We start from the raw sequence: 20,193 nt of genomic DNA on the forward strand, positions 1-20,193 counted from the left end.
CCAGGTTTCAAGAATTGTTTCCATACAGGACTCTACCAGATGCAACCCTGAAGGTATGGCGTTTTGTTGCTGTTCCTTAGCAGACAGATGCAGAGGGGAGTATAACAAAATGAGGGCTTCATTGCTCTCTGTTACAGATAAGTCACCATAAATGCCAACACTTGTTCTTTACCTGTAAGGAGTCTTGCTGGTTTGTTATAAATACAGATAAAAATGAACCTATTTGGCAAAAAAAATGCATTCTTAATATATTTTTTTTAATATATTTTTACATTTTGAAGTCTTTCTCAATCAGTTATTAGCTTGTAATAAAACATTCTATAAACATATGGTAGTGTCATAATGCAAAGACATTATCCAATGCTGTATTAAAATAGATTGTTTGGACCACTTTTGTCAGTTACACACATTTTCTATTTCCAGTTTTTGAGATATAGACTGCCTTTTAGATCAACAGCTCTCTTGGCAGATGCTGTACTTTTTTTTTTTTTTTCAAACAGTGAAAATAATGTTTTCCTCTTGCACAAACTCACACACACACAATTTAGATTGCTGGTGCATGAGTGGGTCTTCTGGTCAGGGAAGTTACTGTTTTCATATGGTTTTCAAGTGAACCGAACTGCACAGCCCCGTACCCATACAACAGCTATCTCTCCAAACACAACCAATAAGATCAGCACAATACTGCATATATAAACACAGGGGTTTCCAAATTTATATTAGAGGTCTGCTAATTCTGCTAGGATTTTAAGTATAATGAGCAATATACTTACAGTATCTACATTTTTATAAAGAAACCGATTATTCCCTTGAAAGTCTGTAAAATATGAATATAGGGCTATTCCTGAGCTTTCTTTATAAGTGTGTGCATTTGAGTTCATTAAGGCTTGTTTTTGATGGTCGCAGAATGTCAGGCTAAAATTAGACAAACCCTGCTTTGTAACCATGACAACTTCACAATTTTTTTGCCATGCATTTTACAGTAAGACTGCTCGGTTTTAACTTAAGGACAACGAATGGCAGAGTCCGAGTGGCAATGCATTTATTTAGTGTGCTGAAAAACAGACTCAGAATTCACCAGTAAATCATGTCCATTCTCTTTTAGCATCCAATTACCCTTTAAATACACTGCAGATCAGTAAAGCAGACTTATGGAGGTGGTAAAATTAATTAATAAATTACATTGTATAAATAAAAAAAGTTTTTAAAATGTTTTACTGTAAACTCAAAATATTTTATAAATAGCAGTTTTGAAATCTACACACAGGTCAGTAAAATATTCACAGAAACCTAATACTTTGCTTGTACTGGTTGACACTCTATACCACCCCAGTTGTTAAAATATAACATTATGAAAATGGCAAGCTAAAAGAAATAGCGCTCTCTTTCATCAAGTACAGTACGAACTATTCCTATACGATAAATGAATATAAAAAAATCCTAGCAACTTGCCTTCTTGTATTTACTCGTAACCTCTGACAGACAAGTATTAACAGTATAATTGGCACCTGAATTTTTACTTCATAAATGCACAAATACAGAAAGAAAAAAAAAGCACTTCCAAATGAAAATCCGTTTCTGATTCACCAAGTGTAGTTTTCATTTAGGCTTCTTTTTTGAAAGCAAACAGCAAATATATACCTAAGAAATGAAAAACAAATTAGATTAGCCATATTTCAGAAGCAGCCATGTAAAAACTAAAATCACAGAACATGCAGGGCAAGATTCTTGCCGTTCCTTATGTGTTATCCATTTTCATTTGCAATACTGTTGCAGGCTTCAAACCCTTGCAGCAGTTCTAGATGGAGGCATAGAAGTATGCAGTGAAACAGAACATACACCCAGAAGGCAGAAATGGTAGGCATACACAATCATGCACAGTGGGAGCATTCACACTAATATTCATAGATGTTCCCCTTTGATTTTGCTTTTATCTATTCAGACATGCTTTCCATGGCTAAAATCTGCTTCAAATATGAAAATGCATGTTTTTTCTAAGACAATGTTTTGCATCTTAAGCTGAAATAGATACATAAAAAGAAATGTCTTTAAATAATGAAATGTAATTTCTGCACCCAGTGTATGCACATTAAGCATTTAAAGGGAAAGTATACTCTATTGTGTTACCTTCATTTTATTTTTGTATAAATGTTTATAAAAAAATATCAGCAGGGTTGATCTGCAAAGGAAGGCTTTTTTCATTTGTATATCAGCTTATTTATATGAGCTTAAGCAGTCATAATTGGCCTTAAGGCAACTTCATCCAAACAGAAGACCGATCCAACTGTGCTCACTTACAGAAGAAAAGAGGCCCCAATTACTCTGCACCGATACGTGAGCATATTCTGAGGAGCAATTTCAGGGGTAATGAACTATGTGGGGGAGAAGCAGGGAGAATAGACTACCTAGGGTAGCAGGTCGGCACTTTTCTTTTGAGAATATGTGGCCCTTTCACATGACTGCGCTATACCGCCACCAGTTCCTTCACTTTGCCCATGTACTAGGCAAGGCCTTCTAAGTGGTCCAAAGGCTAGATATGACCCTCAAATTCTTATGCTCAAGGACTCAAGATTCCTTTGAATAACAAATAATGGGCACAGTCAAGTAAAAAGTGAAACATTACTTCATTAGCCACACCATTGTAAAGGTTTTGAGCACATTTTTAACAGAGAACATGGATTATTAAAATAACAATCAAAGCTCCTACTGAGCTATTTCAGTTGCAGATTAATTCTTTTTAAAATGTGTTACTCAAATGCAAAGAGAACAGATTGCTTAGTCCACTTTAAAATCAACCGGTCAGCGGATAATTATTTTCTATGCATACTCTGGGATGTAACAGAAAAGTTATTATTAATCACAGTTCAAAAAAAAGTGTGTCAGGGTCTTTATTGCATATATTATTTATTTAAAAAAAAAAAAAAAGTTTGACTAAACATAAGCATAATATAAATAGCCTTACTAAAGGTTTAGTCAGACTTCTTTCTCAAAGTTCTTCAACTTGTGGACTTTTTAATTTCTGTACTCAAAAAGGTACAAAATAAACTGGGAAAATATAACCCATTGGGTCAGATTATATTTATCAAACCACTAAAAGAGTTGTTTCCAAGAACAATAATAGGTTCATGAAAAGCAGGTCATGTCAAACTAATCAAGCGTTTCAATGAAGAGATACGTGTGAAACAGGGGCAAGCATAAAAGAAGATTTGATTACAGAAACTGTCTTTTAGAATGTGTACTATTTCAATGTATGATCAAGTTTGGGACACTTTTTGCTCATGTTTTATGCATCAATGTGTTTATGCAAATGTGAGTTTTTTTGCAGCTTACTAAAGCAGCTTGTTTTTTTATACGTTTAAAAAAAGTTTTTCTCTCTGCTCTGAGGAAGTCCAAATTATCACCACCTATGGAAAAAATGCAAGTTCTCCTATACTCTATTTATCCAGAATAAATGAACTAAAATCATATGCTCTGCAAGACTACAAGGGACCGATTCACTAACTTCGAGTGAAGGATTCGAAGTAAAAAAACTTCGAATTTCGAAGTGTTTTTTGGGCTACTTCGACCATCGAATGGGCTACTACGACCTTCGACTTCGTATCGAACTATTCGAAATAAAAATCGTTCGACCATTCGATAGTCGAAGTACTGTCTCTTTAAGAAAAAACTTCGACCCCCTAGTTCGCCATCTAAAAGCTACCGAACTCAATGTTAGCCTATGGGGAAGGTCCCCATAGGCTTGGCTAACTTTTTTTTGATCGAAGGATATTCCTTCGATCGTTGGATTAAAATCCTTCAAATCGTTCGATTCAAAGGATTTTATCGTTCGATCGAAGGAATAATTCTTCGATCGTTCGATCGCACTAAAATCCTTCAACTTCGATATTCGGAGTCGAAGGATTTTAATTCCCAGTCGAATATCGAGGGTTAATTAACCCTCGATATTCGACCCTTTGTGAATCGGCCCCAAATGTATTGTTATTGCTACTTTTTATTATACAGCTTTCTATTCAGGCCCTCTCCTAGTCATATTCAAGTCTCTGATTGCTGAAAAAAGTTTAAATGTCTCAAAACTCACAAATAATAAAAATGAAAACAAATTGCAAACTTGTCTCAGAATATCTTTACATCACTCTAAAAGGTGAACAACCCCATTATGTAATTTTATCCTATGTAAGAAGTAATGGTGAAGTTAGAGACTTTGTGATGTTAGATATCCGAATTATGAAATGATGAAAATGCTCCTGGGTAATTTGAAAACAATGTCGCACTGAAAAGTAATTTATCTTACTAAGCCTTACTTAGTAAGACTTACTTGTGTTGTGTTTTGCTAAGTAAATACTTTTTAACTACAGCAACTCGAGGAGTGTGGTCTGGTATGTGCCAGCCCTTTAGGGTAGGGGCACACTAGGCAATTCAGGGAGATTTAGTCGCCTGGCAACTAATCGACTCATCTTTGCAGTGACCAATCTCACCGAAAGCTTCCCCTCACTCTTGCTAAAATGAAAAATCACCGGTGCTAAAGCACATGCAGCGTTTCGTTTTCCGAAGTTGCCCAATGTTTCCTCGTAAGGCAGGCGACTAAATCTCCCCAAATCGCCCAGTGTGCCCCTAGCCATATTATCTTACTAGGGGTGTCACATTAACAATGATAAATTCTGTTCAGCTTTGCAATTCAGTTAGAAACTAATGTATTGCAAAATAATATGCAGAGCACAAAAGTATATTTCCCACATAAAATTTAATTCAAGCCATCAGACACTGGGGACCAGCACTAAAATTAATATAAAATGTAGAACAGAAAACCTTATTGTTTCTAGAACAATATAAATAGGTTCTTAACAAACTGAGTAAAAAATGGTAATAGCTCTAATTCCCCCAACCTACGGCAACAGAAGTAAAAGCCGGAGACACTGCATGCTATATCTGGAAATAATTACAAAGCACAGTGTCATCTTTTTAAAACCCTATATTTTCTGCTCTGCTTTCCAAGCTTAATTTCCCATCATTTTTAGCATAACCTTTAACAGAGCTAATGGTTTAGAATGCATCTGTAGCTCCAAATGTACACAACATTTACAGACACTATTATAAGAGGAAAATGATTAATAGTAGAGTACATAAAGATATGTCCTCCATGGTAATAGTATCAGGGGATAGAAAGGTCACATCACGCTTATGATTATTAACAGCAGGTGCAAAAAATTTAAGTTTGGCCAGAATGCCCAAACATGCAGCAATATCCGAAGGGACCGTGGTGGCAAAAAAAGTGATCATGAATATTAGTAGGCACTGAGCCAGGGACCAAACTAAGGCTAAAATTGTAAATATAGATAAAACCCAAGTATTACTTAATAGAAAAACTTCCCCTAGTAAATATTGTTCCTTACGTCCTGACGCTACTCTGGCTTTCCCAGCTTAGTCCCTGTTATTTAGGAGTATTGCATCCTCAAAAGTTTCATTTAAAAAAAGGAAAGAACAGTAAACCACTGGCCCCAATGGCACTGGCAGTTCCCTCAGTACTATGATTAAGAGTAAATATCTTAATCAACTTAATTTTACATTTATTTAGAAGACTAAATAGAAAAAAGTTTATTAAAAAAAAAAAAAAAAGAGGGGGGCTTACTTTGATCACTGTAGAATTTGAAAAAAAAAAACTACACTCTGGACCCATGCTGATTTACATTCAAAATTACCTTCAGAAATATATTTATGACACAGTTTACAGCAGTGATCCCCGATCAATAGCTCCTGAACAACTTGTTGCTCACTAAGCTATTGGATGTTGCCCTCAGTGGCCTCAAAGCTGATGCTTATTTTTGAAGCCTAAGCTTGGAGGAACGTATTAGTTGCATAAACAAAAAAAACAAAACAAAAAAAATAGGTTACTGCCAAACAGAGCCTCCTGTAGGCTGCCACTCCACATAGGAGCTATCAAATAGCTAATGGCAGCCTATATACATCCCCAGGAGCTTTTTGCATGCTTGTGTTGACCTCAAACTATTTTTCCACTTGAATGTGGCTCATAAGTAAAAAAAGGGTTGGGGTCCCCTGGTTTACAGTATATGCATGAAAGGAGGGGGAGGCCGAATGCAAACACAAGTATAAGGATGGGATGCAAAAAATTTAGAAAAATATTTACAAATAAAAACAGCCCAAGAACTTGCATATAAAATACATTTGCTAAAGTTGGATTGTAACATTAGTTCCAGCCTAGCACACCAACTTTGTCAAAGATTAAAACCCAAGCTAGGTCAGATTAGAATACTATTTTATAATGGGGAAAGGTTTATTACTATAGGTATGCAAAGTCGGACTGGGCTGGTGGGACAGAAGAAAAAAAACCTGGTCAGTGGTGCAAAGTTTTACACTACTAAAACTTTGCACCAATGACTGAATATTCATGGTGACATTGCTCTTATGTGTCTGGGAGCCATTGGGGTACATTGGGCATATGATTTAGTGAATACTTACTTGTAGCTTCCCATTCAGACTTGCTCAAAGTTCCCTTTAGAAAGAGAGAAATAAAAACAGTTACATTCAGAGGGATAGTCATTGGGCTATTCCCAACAGCCATTTTTATAAGATGAAAAAAAGTCTAAATTTAAATAACACAAATGCTAAAATATATATGTAGCACACAGTACCGTGTGTAAAATTATCACATTAAATTGCATTGTTAGCAGCTTATAAAAACATTTATTCTGGGTGAGAAATGAAGTAATGAATGTTCGCTCAAAACACGTGGGAAAGCAGAACTATGCCTTGCAAGCAAGTATATCTAAACAAGAAAGCCTCATTTTCTTATTTACGTAAACTACCCATATAAAAAATAAATTTAAAAAACCCAAAACTTCTGCATAAGTGCACAACCGCATAGCAACATAACACAACAGGTGCAATCACCAGCCAGCAAGAATACTTTTTAGATGCTTGTATTCTTGGGAAAAAAACACTGCATTGTGGGAATATCTTAAAGGAAAAGTAAACCTTTAAAATAAGTGCATGTAAAACTGATGATAGAGCTATTCTAAGTACTTTTGTAATGTACATTCATTATTTATTTTGTTTTTATTCCAAGAAACCAAGGGACAATTGTACTGTTAATATGAATTCATTTTGTCACATTAGCGCCACCTGCTGGTCATTTTCTGACCAGTCGGACCACCAGGTATTCAAGGAAGTTGTCATGTGAAAGAAAGAGGCTGCTCTGATGTTCTTCTGCTTAGGAAAGGTTTAAGAAAGGTTTCTATTTTTTTATAGTAATAGCTTTCTTGTTAACTGTGTCCAGTAAGCACTTACTTGTGACCAAAATGTTTTTTATTACAGGCAGACATAAAGGCAGTGTTCCAGGTCTGCACAAGGGCTGTGGCAGCATAGGCAATTGTTGTTGGGAAGGATACCCATTTTATATAGTTTTAGTTGGGTTAAATAAAAGTTATGCAAGATTTGGAGTGTCATTTCTTGGTATTTACTTGATGTAAGTAGTCGCATGGAGTGGTTATGAAGTTTGAGTATGTCATGAGTTGTACCTGAGGGCATGCTCGACCATTTAGCTAGAGTTTCCTCATTATTGAATATGGAGGTCCGTATAATGTTATTTATTTGGGAAGTTGACTTTATCGAAGTGGCGTTTTTCCACAGATGGTTGAAAGGGTTTTTGTTTGTCTACTTCGGACAAATGTTTTAGTAATGATATTTTTGATAAAGCATTATTCATAATATAGTTTATGCAGGATAGAGCTGTACATGGAAAAGGGTTTAGTGGATTTTTAACTTGAACATTTTTTTAGTGTTACTTTTCCTTTAAGTTTTGGGTCTGGGACAACAATCTGCTGCCTTTTTCGCAATCTCTTCACCCCATACAGTGAATCACTCTGCCTTTCCTTCTCCCTCAAAAAACAAATTAACTTCAGTGCAACTATGAGCCAGTAATGAAAAAAATGCATAGGCTAATGTAAACTGTACTGAAATGTTTAAAAAATAATAATTTGATGTATTTGTACACCACCCCTGCAAATAACCTACCAAAGGTAACCTGATTTGACCGTTTTCTACCAATTTTTGTGCATGTTCATAATCTTCAGTCCTCCCAGAGACAAATGTACACTTTGGAGCTGCATTCTATGGCTGTGTGATTGAAAATTAAAACAAAATGAATTAATCAGTGAAAACCAGTAACATTAAAAGATTTTGCATTAATGATCTTAGTAACTAGAATTAATGAATTACGTACGAGTTTATGGGGGTTATTTATTAACGCACTATTTTGCAGTGTCCGTTTTGATGCTGAAAACCCGAAAAAGGTGAGGTAAAAAATTTTTTTTTTTTTTCGATTTATCATACCCAGACACGGTTTTAAGTCCGAATCCGAAAATACACCATCGAAAACCTGCCGAATCCATGTAAAACTCAATGGCAGATGTCCCCATCACCATTTGAAGATGTTTTAACCCTCACAAAATTTTCTGAGTTTTGGGGGTTTGACGCTGGTTTGTAACTCATGTCTAACTATCTGGATGGCAAACTTTGTTAGCCTGTACCCCTGGCAGGGCAAACAATTTTTATGCGATAGGTGCCTTTAAAATTCCACCTTAATTTTACTCTAATAATCATGTATCTGGAACACTAGAAGCCATGAAATGCACCTGAATGCCTCCTATAATAGATGTGGCATTGACTAGAAGTCCCCTAACAACAGCAAATCATTTTGGTTTGCCATAAACAATGGTGCTTTATATTTTTATTCCAATTATTCATACACATATAATACACACATATGAACAAAAGGGAAGACATCCTTTGAAAGCACATTAACTAGGAATTTTTACCTGTAGTTTCAGGTTTTCCAGTTTTAAATACCAAAATATATAATTATTTAACAAACCTATGCCCAGGTTCCATAATAAATAGAGTTATTTTTAAGTTCTGAGTCATTACTTATGCCTTAAACGCAACTAATTGTAATGCACTTTACACCTCTGTAATTATATGTAAAAAAAAAAAAGAGAAAGGTTCATAAATTGCCTCCAAAGCCTTCATTCTTTTCAGCAGCATTTTCTGTTAGTCATTCTTCACCTTCTCTTCAAAAAACTCCCGAAAGGTCTTCCTGTAGATTAGTTTCATCTGATATTTCTTAGCCATTCTGTAAAGTAAAAAGAAGTGTTATGTCCACCCACACTTTTTTCATTCAGAATCTTGCCAATCCATTTTCACTTTTTAATATAAAAAAAATGAGTCTTACATGCAACTGTCCCAAACTGTAGATTAGCGACATCTCATGGTGGTCAGTAGTATTGCAACTAATAATCAACATTCTACTTATTCAACATAATTATCAATATTCTAATTTTTTTGTACATATAAACAGTAATTCATATTAACTATTCATTGGCAACAAATACTATTTTATAGTAATAAGATATTCATTCAATGGGTATGTACAGCCATGAAGATCATTTTACCACTGCCACTTTGCAAAGTGATCTGTCTAAACTGGAAAACTGGGCAGCAAACTGGAAAATGAGGTTCAATGTTAATAAATGCAAGGTTATGCACTTTGGCAAAAATAATATAAATGCAAGTTATACACTAAATGGCAATGTGTTGGGAGTTTCCTTAAATGAAAAGGATCTAGGGGTCTTTGTAGATAACACGTTGTCTAATTCTGGGCAGTGTCATTCTGTGGCTACTAAAGCAAATAAAGTTCTGTCTTGCATAAAAAAGGGCATTAACTCAAGGGATGAAAACATAATTATGCCTCTTTATAGGTCCCTGGTAAGGCCTCATCTGGAGTATGCAGTTCAGTTTTGGACTCCAGTCCTTAAGAGGGATATAAATGAGCTGGAGAGAGTGCAGAGACGTGCAACTAAATTGGTTAGAGGGACGGAAGACTTAAATTATGAGGGTAGACTGTCAAGGTTGGGGTTGTTTTCTCTGGAAAAAAGGCGCTTGCGAGGGGACATGATTACACTTTACAAGTACATTAGAGGACATTATAGACAAATGGCAGGGGACCTTTTTACCCATAAAGTGGATCACCGTACCAGAGGCCACCCCTTTAGACTAGAAGAAAAGAACTTTCATTTGAAGCAACGTAGAGGGTTCTTCACAGTCAGGACAGTGAGGTTGTGGAATGCACTGCCGGGTGATGTTGTGATGGCTGATTCAGTTAATGCCTTTAAGAATGGCTTGGATGATTTTTTGGACAGACATAATATTAAAGGCTATTGTGATACTAAACTCTATAGTTAATATAGGTATGGGTATATAGAATTTTAATTAAAAGTAGGGAGGGGTGTGTGTATGGATGCTGGGTTTTCATTTGGAGGGGTTGAACTTGATGGACTTTGTCTTTTTTCAACCCAATTTAACTATGTAACTATGTAACTATGTAACTCTTCTTGTGTAAGACTTATAACCACACTATTACTAGTGCTTTGTAAACATGCCTTCTACCCCAGTCAGTCAACTTGACTAGATGCCTACACAGCTACTTAGCAGAAACATGATTTCAATTTAAACAAATCCTTTTCATTTTCCGACATTAATGTAAAACTAATTTTCAATATTATAATAATCAGGGTGCAACAAACCTATTTACCAATTAAAGGAAAACTATACCCCCAAAATGAATACTTAAGCAACAGATAGTTTATATCAAATTGAATGACATATTAAAGAATCTTACCAAACTGGAATATATATTTACATAAATATTGCCCTTTTACATCTCTTGCCTTGAACCACCATTTCGTGACTCTATCTGTGCTGCCTCAGAGATCACCTGACCAGAAATACTACAACACTAAGGGGCCGATTCACTAAGCTCGAGTGAAGGATTCGAATGAAAAAAATTCGAATTTCGAAGTATTTTTTGGGTACTTCGACCATCGAATTGGTTAAATTCGTTCGAATACGAACGAAATCGAACGAATCGTTCGACTATTCGACCATTCGATAGTCGAAGTACTTTCCCTTTAAAAAAAACTTCGACCCCCTACTTCGGCAGATAAAACCTACCGAAGTCAATGTTAGCCTATGGGGAAGGTCCCCATAGGCTTGCTAAACTTTTTTTGATCGAAGGATTTTCCTTCGATCGTTGGATTAAAATCCTTCGAATCGTTCGATTCGAAGGATTTAATCGTTCGATCGAACGAAAAATCCTTCGATCGATCGAACGGACGTTTAGCGCTAAATCCTTCGACTTCGATATTCGAAGTCGAAGGATTTCAATTCGAGGGTCGAATTTCGAAGTATTTTTAACTTCGAAATTCGACCCTTAGTGAATCTGCCCCTAACTGTAACAGGAAGAAGTGAGGAAGCAAAAGGCAGAACTCTGTCTGTTAATTGGCTCATGTGACCTTACATGTGGTTTGTATGTGTGCACAGTGAATCTTACCATCTCAGTGGGCAGCCCTTATTTTTTAAAATGGCAATTTTCTATTTATGATTACCCAATGGCACATACTACTAAAAAAGTATATTATTATGATAATGGTTCATTTACATGAAGCAGGGTTTTACACATGAGCTGTTTTACTCAGTATCTTTCAATAGAGACCTACATTGTTTGGGGGGTATAGTTTTCCTTTAAATAGAGTGCATCAGATCACGTTGATGAGGTGACAAAGGGTTAAACACAGCTACAAACCAAGCACCCATCCTGCATTCTGGAGAAGCTAAAATAAAAATTATTTCTATTAAAAATCAGTTTTAGAATATAAAAATCATTTAAACAAAGTACACAACATTATAAAATGATACTGAAAAACTGTAACACAAATCCCAACAAGCTGAATACAAGCATCACTACAGCATAAAACGTTAACATAGCATTCATATCAGATACACCTTGCTGAGAAATGATGGCTATTTGCTGAACTATAACTTAATTTAACTATTCATTAACTATTTGTCACTGCACTCCAATAAATAACAACCCTTCCGTCTGAAGCTCCAGAACACTAAACGATTTAGGATCAATGCAATGTCTAGCAAGGAGCAGACCAGGTGACAGATTAGACACTTATACAATACTACTTTGTGCTATCAGCAACGCATCTGCTAAAAAAAACTTGCACAGAAAGGATTGCTGCAGACATATTTCACAAAAAAATAAATGTTTGTTTCTGAAAGGAACAGGTGCAAACTTTTCAGAGCTTAACTAATATAAAATAACAAAGCTAAAGCAGTCAATAAAAAATGAATACAAAGATCATTTAAAAATACACAAGAAATTCTGGTACATTAACTTCTTTCAAGCTAAAGTCATATTTATATCTTTAAAGGTATTTTCCTTTTTTCTCAAACTTGACTGTATACACATCATTGCCAAATAAATGTGTTTGATGCTTCAAGGTGCTTTCTGCAGGAGGAAAATACACCATTTTGAAATCAGCATGATCAGCATGATCAGCATGTTATGCACATACAAAAACGGTGTTAGGTGTACTATGAGGAAATTGCTGGCTTTCAGTTAAGAGGCGCATGTTATGAGATCTGCAACCACCACCCTGGACCTAATAAATATGGATAAATATAAATATGGAGAACACATTCATCTATGTGCCAGTGTGTCTGTCCAAAATTTACATTTAGCATCATCCATGGTTGCTTTCAATATAATAGTCTGTTTGTGGGCATAAATTTACAGTTGAGTCATAACCTGAAATAAGGAAGTTCTCCTGTTAAGGGAGAGTTATCTGTGGCAGGAATTTAAAGAAACAATATTCTTGACAAAATACAAGTTTGTCCTCGTTGCTGTATAAAAAAATAAATAAATAAAATAAGCCCAGCAGCAAATAATGATAAATTTCAATCATTATTGCATACCACGTGAAGCTGAAGCATAGCCAGAGCTAGCTTAATTGAAATAATCACCTCTTATCTGAAGGACTTCCAGTGCACATCACACTTATTTTGAAAGACTGTAGCACGTAGATTATCCTGGAAAGTAACCATTGCATCAGATAGCTCCATATTTAAGAGCAAAAGAATATTCATTTAACTATGTAGAATGTCAGACTAGAATAAATGATATAAAGAAGTAAATTAACACATTTTGTTTGCAATGTGGATATACACATAAAATTTTACAATTGAGAATTCTTAAGACTTTCTTAAGACTTTCTGAAGCTGCTTCACAAAAATTAATCATGAAGAGGCAATTTGTCATTGTGCGACTAAATCTCCCCGAATCTTCTTTGCGTGTATCTATGCCCTTGAGATTTTTTAATTGTCATTTACCTTTAATTTAATATCAGACTCACTGTAGCCTGAAATCTAACACTGGTGTAATTTAACAAGCTAATTGATAACAAGATAGTTGGAAAAATTATTCTTGTTAGCAGACAGGCTACAAAATGAACGCTCCCTTTTATCCCGCAAAATTTAAGTGCCAAAGGAAAATATTAAGAACACTTACACCAGCTCAAAGCCATCTGGAGTTGTGCCTATGAAGAATCCTCCAGGGCACAGCCTTTCGCAAGCATTCCTTAGCATCATGTCAGCCTGCTCCTATGTCTCAAATGAGTAATGGTAAACAGACTTCAGATGTCAAACTTGATCTCTGGATCATTGTACTTTTCAGATAAAAGCTCCTGAAAATGATCAAAATAAAAAGTGATAAGTAAAATCACACTGACCATTTTTAGGGGAAATACGTATACATTAGTCACACTCCCATATCTGATTTTAAACCATGGAATAAGAATAGTAAAGAAAACCTTTTTTAGAAATAGAATATTTTTAAAGGGGGAATTATTTTTATTTAACAGCATTAACTATCTGAAAATATTTTACACATCATAGTCTTTATCCGAAAAAGAAAAAAATTTTGCCATACAAAAAAAAGGGGGGGGGGGGCTCCTTTTGCTTAGAAGAAATATTAGAGCTCACTATTAAAATCAACAGACATCATATCTCTCTACATGCAAAATTTGTGCAAAAGGCAGTTCTTGTTATATTTTGTTTGTACTGGAATCAGTTATTTGAATGAGCTCTAATAAATCTGCTAGGAAAGGAAGCCCCCCTATAAGATATTTTGGATCTAACCATCAATGAATATCTGACACCCAACTACTGCATAAAGACAGCATGAATAGAAAAAGATGCTGAGAGGGATAGTGAAGATAAACTTGATTAGTTCAGAAACAATGCAGAATATGTAATTGATTATATTTACAAAGTTTCTTAGTTCAGTAAGATGAAGTTTATATTAAAGTTTCATTTTCAAAAAGACCCATATTGTTTATAAATACATAACCTTGCTATTACCAAGCCATCAGACATAATATTTACAGGTTCACCTGCAAAGAAGACACACACAGATCTAATTTCCATAAAGGAATCGCTGTATGTTTTCCACTAACAGTAACTTTGTGTAATTATTTTTGTAATATAAGTTGCAAAGAACAATGTAATCTATGATTTTTGCAAATAATGACATACATTCTATTAAAGGGGCAATTAATAAAACTTGTGATGAACAAGCTTTCTGCTATTGTTCCGCTTACTTGGCAAACTGGTAAGCTAAAGCCACTTCATGTTTGGCAGATAATTAGATGCACAAATGAAGTCCTTGCATAACGGATCCCTGCTATCTGTAAGCAAAAACAGTCACAAACAAGGAGAGAAGGAAGGTAGTTGTTAAATGATAATGTAATAATCTACCTTGCAAGGACCAAACATGAGAAGTAGCTTTAGTTTCCATGGGGATTGTTTAGAACAAGCAGCGACAAAGAACCTAGATTTTTCCTGGTTAACACAATAGACAGAATATATAGTTAAAACAAGCCCTATTTATTGAACTTATGTTGAACAACAGGGTATACAGCCCTTTAAAATGATTGACAAAAACATACTGCTGGACAACATGCAGACACAATACATAACCCAGCATTTACATATAATGAATACTCTGCACTATGCTAAAACAAAAAAAAAAAAACTTGCAGTTGTGGAGTCACCCAGTATCAGGTGAAAGACAGTTATGGGTATAAACAGATGATTAATAGGATCTGCCAATATTTCAACATGTCAAATTTAGAGACCTTTGCAAATCTCTACTTAGTTTACAAAGCACCTGACAAGATCTATCTTCAATTAAGCTACCATTTTCACTAACCTTTACTTCACCTTACCTTTGCTTCAGGCTTTAAATTCTACAGTTTCTAGGCAGAGACAATGTCCTATTTTTAAATACTGGAATGCATGTTCCTCAAGTCCAGTGGCACTATATACAAAAGAGCCAGAGGCGTTGCTTCAGGTCCCAAGACTCTGGCATACACTACGGTATATACTGAGCTAAATACAGTTTTCAGTACATCTCCTGTAACCAGCATGTTTCCTTATTTAACTTTTTCCATGCCGAGCATTCAGGTGTGACATGGACTCATGCTTCCTCATAGACTTCATTGTATTGTAATGCTAAACCGACTTTAGGGAACCACTAACAGAAGTAGATACTTCTCAAATTAGTGAATGATGTGACACGTCATGTAGTACCTTGGTAGAATCTGCCGTCAAAAACTCTGCTTCAAAAACCCACTCATTTCGAGATTTTCTTTTCATTTCTTTGTATCGTTGTTCACACTGCTTGACAGAGAGATCTGCTATATCTGTGTTGACATATTAAAAAAATCAAATGTCTATTACGGATTCATTTTTAATATTGAGTTCTAATTATTATATTGTTGAGCTACGGTTTATTTGCAGCTGACTACTGTGCATGTTTCCTAACTCAAATAATGAATCTCCAATAAAAATCTGCAGCAGCAGGGCTTTTTAAACTAATTATAGTTCTTATAGGTCCTGTAGGTGTTCCTCCACAAAACATTTTGAAGCCAGAAATTTTTTTCCTCCGAAAGCAAGCTGGAGAATATATTTTTCAGCTGTCTCACTCAAAAGTTAAAACGTCCCGAAGAGGCAACATTATAATAGCAGAACATCAGTCAGACATAAAGCATTAGCTTGTCTGAATTTGGCCTACAACCTTGGTTGACTTTTCTAAACTTGCCTCGACTCAGGTAAATCATGTGTGCTATGGGCCTGCCCGTGGATCACTCATGGCAGTAGCACAAATGGTGCTATTTTAGGATGACGTAGCACCCTGTTATGTACGGTGCCACCCTTTTTTTTTTTTACCTTATTATTTAACATACCTCTTGGGTTTTGTGTAAACAGCATCTCAAACTCACTGATAAAATCAGTGCAAAGGGTGCTAGATATACGTGCAAACCCTATGCCAATATGCGATGCTGCCATTTAACATAGTTATCACAAAAGTAATATTTATAATAATAATATTAAAATACTTCCATTTAACTTTTCAATTACATAATACCAATTGATAGGTATATTTTTACACTAGAAAGTAAGCATTTAAACACCATGAGAGATATGGACATATTGAACACAAGATGCAGTATTTGTTCAAGGGCAGAGGTACATTATCTTGTATTGCAGCAACTGACCAAGGGGATTTCATGCAAATGATTAAGTCTCATACCTGTACATATGATTTTACTGATTCCGCCTTTTCTCCACATAATGACATACAGAGGCCAGTAACTGATACAAAAGGTGAAGGCCCTGTGCAAAAGAGCTTACAATAAAAAAGGGAAAGTTGAGACAAGGTGTGGGCGTGGGCATGATCAGAAATAAACAAGGTGAGAGATGTAGCATAAGGTATTGCATTTGGTGAACTGAATGATGGTAGGCTTTTCTAAATAAATGTTTTAAAGGGGTTGTTCAACTTCAAACAACTAGTTGTTTCCAGATAGATCACCAGAAATAACGATTTCTTCCAATTACTTTCTACGTGTCACTATTTTTCTAATACTGAAGTGTAAAGTGTCATTTTTCACCTTCTAAACGGCTCTAAGAGGGGGCGGTCGCCGACCCTGTAAACTGTTCTAAATTGATACATTTAGTTGATACATTTCTTATCTTTGTCCCTGCTGAGCATAATTTCTGGGTTTCATTAAAAGCAGCCGTTAGATTTGATACAATAGTTGCTAATACTCCAGAGATGCTGCTGAGAAATGTATCAACCAAATGTTGCAAAATTGTAACAATTCAGAATCTGCACCTGAATTACTGAGCTACCAGACTCAAACACCAGGGACATTAAACTTAAAACTTTTGGAAAAAAAGTAAAAAACAAATAATGGAAAGTAATTAAAAAAAAGTCTTTATTTCTAGGGAACAATCTGAAAACAACTGAAAAAAAGTGTTTGGAAGGTGAACAACCCCTTTAGGAGATCTTTTGAAAGCACAAAAGTTGGACAGACCATGAATTCCAGAGAAGGGGTGCAGTCCTTGCAAAGTCTTGAGTGTGAGGTAATGAGAAAAGAGTTGAGGAGCAGGTCAGTAGAGGAGTGTAGCAAGCGGCTGGGTGAGTGTCTAGAGATATTCAATATATATATATATATATATATATATATATATATATATATATATATATATATATATATATATATATATATATATATATATATATATATAAATAAAATCCAAAAAGGTAAGGTGCACACTGGGATCCTTTGTAGCTTTTAAAAAGTACATTTTATTAAATACATGTTAAAAGGAGGTCAACGTTTCGGCCTGTTCCTAAGACCTTTATCAAGACCATACATACATACATATATATATACTGAATATATATATATATATATATATACATACATACAGTGGATATATATATATATATATATATATATATATATATATATATATATATATATATATATATATATATATATATATATAAAAAACATCAAGGAAAACATACGGGAATCTTAGGTCGAGATTCGGGTTCACCAGCTTTCCTTTTTAGTGGTGACTTTGTATTCCCAGAGAGTGAATCTAGTTCCTTTGCACGTGCTGATAATTTAAGACTTGAATCTTCTCCTTTAACATGTTGGAAGGCTCCATCTGCAACACCTGATTCAGAATTTGTCTGGGACACTTTTTCTTCAGGGTTCAATACATTATCCATATTTGCTGGATGAATGCTGCGTTTTGCAGGATGACAGTCACAAGCTCTTCATTCCTACTTTTACCTGCAAGCAGAAAAACAATTATCAAGCGTCAATAGGTTTCAGCAGGAAATGCTTTTTTGCAGAACTGAAAATATCTAGAACAGTACATGACATTAACATTTTTGTTTTTGCTGTGACTCTTTGCTGGTACCTGAAATTTTACCACTCAATTCCCTACTAGTGGCCACCACAGAATGTACCACCTCTGCCAGTCAACTGGTTAAACCATTTGTTTTTGTAACTGCTTAACTATTAATATAGCTAAATATTGCGGACAGAGCAGTGAATAGGAATTTAGATTAGCATGGAATTCATACTAATTTCAATTTTATCAAGAGCGAATTACACTTCTATATGTTTTCAGAGTAAGGGAAGAAGCCAAAGCACACCAGGAAACACAGGAAGTCAATGCAGATAGTGCCCTGGCTGGAATCAAACCTAGGACCTCTGTGCTGCAAGGCAACACTGTTAACCATTGCAGCACAATCATAACAATTAGGGATGCACCGAATCCACTATTTTGGATTCGGCCAAACCCCCGAATCCTTCGCGAAAGATTCGGCCAAATACCGAACCCTAATTTGCATATGCTAATTAGGTTTTGGAAGGGGGAAACTTTTTTTTTTTTTTTACTTACTTTTTTGTTCCTTGCATATGCAAATTAGGATTCCGATTCAGTTCGACTGGGCAGAAGGATTCGGCCGAATCCAAATCCTGCTGAAAAAGGCTGAAATCTGAATCGAATTCTGAATTCGGTACATCCCTAATAACAATGGTTCTGTATATATATATATATATATATATATATATATATATATATATATATATATATATATATATATATACATACATATTATGCCTAAATACACCGATAGAATATTATGGTTAGCGACTATGCAGTCTTATAACTGCAATATACCATTGTAAGTCAAAGCAACATAAAAGTCAGTTGTAGAAATGAAACAGACTGCAAATTTAGAAGCTACCGAGGGACAAATGTGTATTGAAGAGCCCAGTGTGGCACCTTGAAAACAATAAGAGTGAAGCATTGATTCAGTTTAGGATTTGTCCGAATCCAATCGGAACACCTGTCACCTGAATTGGTTTACCCCCCCCCCCCAGAAATGTGGGCTAGTAGTGCCTGCATTCTGATTGGGAGAAAGTGGTAGGTCACCTTAGGCAGTAAATGCCTTTTCCTGTAAGCTAGCAGTACTGTATCCTATATTGACATGCCCTTGAAATATTTAGTATATTTAATTAAATGGTGGACACTTTGCTGTCATTGCTTGGTAGCTTTTACATGTGGCACAATGGATATCGATGCAAAGCAACACAAGTGAAAAGAGACCTTACTCTATAAAGGGCAAATTCATACCATGTGTAGTGCTCCAATGTTCTTCAGTAAATCTAATTGAAATGAGCAAGGTGTGTATCCCCAAGATCTTCAAGTCGTGCTGATGCAAAGGTGGGGGGTGGGAGATAATGATAGAGCTTCATCTTTACCCAAATAATTAGCATTTGGGCGTGCATGCTATTCAAACAACAAATCAATCAAGCTGTTACATTTAATCAGTTAACTTGGAGTAGAAAACAAAACTGAGAACGTCTAGTGTGATTAAAGGGTCAGTATATAGTGTAAAAAAAAAAAAAGGGGAGAACATTGAACTTTGGCTATTTTACAGGAATTCACTTCCTGGGAAGAAGGAGGTACAAATTACTCAATGGTGTAAAGAAGAATAAACCAACAAACCAATTGTCACTACCTACTGGCAAGGTGCTGTATACGAAAACTAGACTTAATTATAATGAGGTTGTAACTATAGGTGTATAATTCATTGGTTATTAATTGGTCTATACAGAAAGATGCATGCTGGATACATATACGGTTTCCCTTTAACTCACTAAGTCTATTTAGTGGACTCAGCAAGTACAGATAGCCAGCAGAACTCCACACCACACAATCACTCACCAGCATTCCTGAAACACAATTACCACAGCTCTGCCTGTAAACTATTCTCGTACTTCCGGCGCACGTACGATTGAGAATACGTGCTAGACCCTCTCCTGGCTCTCTAGTGCCACAGCAGCAGGGAGGAAACACTGCATCCATATTCTAGTCTCAGAAAATCTAGGCAGCCAGCAAGTAAAA

General features: G+C 35.5%; 1 pseudogene; it reads right to left on the bottom strand.

The window, feature by feature from the left end:
* Nucleotides 1-1,025: 1,025 nt before the first annotated feature.
* On the bottom strand, nucleotides 1,026-19,940 carry LOC108695239 (annotated as a pseudogene).
* Between the last annotated feature and the right edge of the window lie 253 nt (nucleotides 19,941-20,193).

This window comes from Xenopus laevis, chromosome 6S, assembly GCF_017654675.1.
Source record: "Xenopus laevis strain J_2021 chromosome 6S, Xenopus_laevis_v10.1, whole genome shotgun sequence".
NCBI classification, from domain to species: Eukaryota; Metazoa; Chordata; class Amphibia; order Anura; family Pipidae; genus Xenopus; species Xenopus laevis.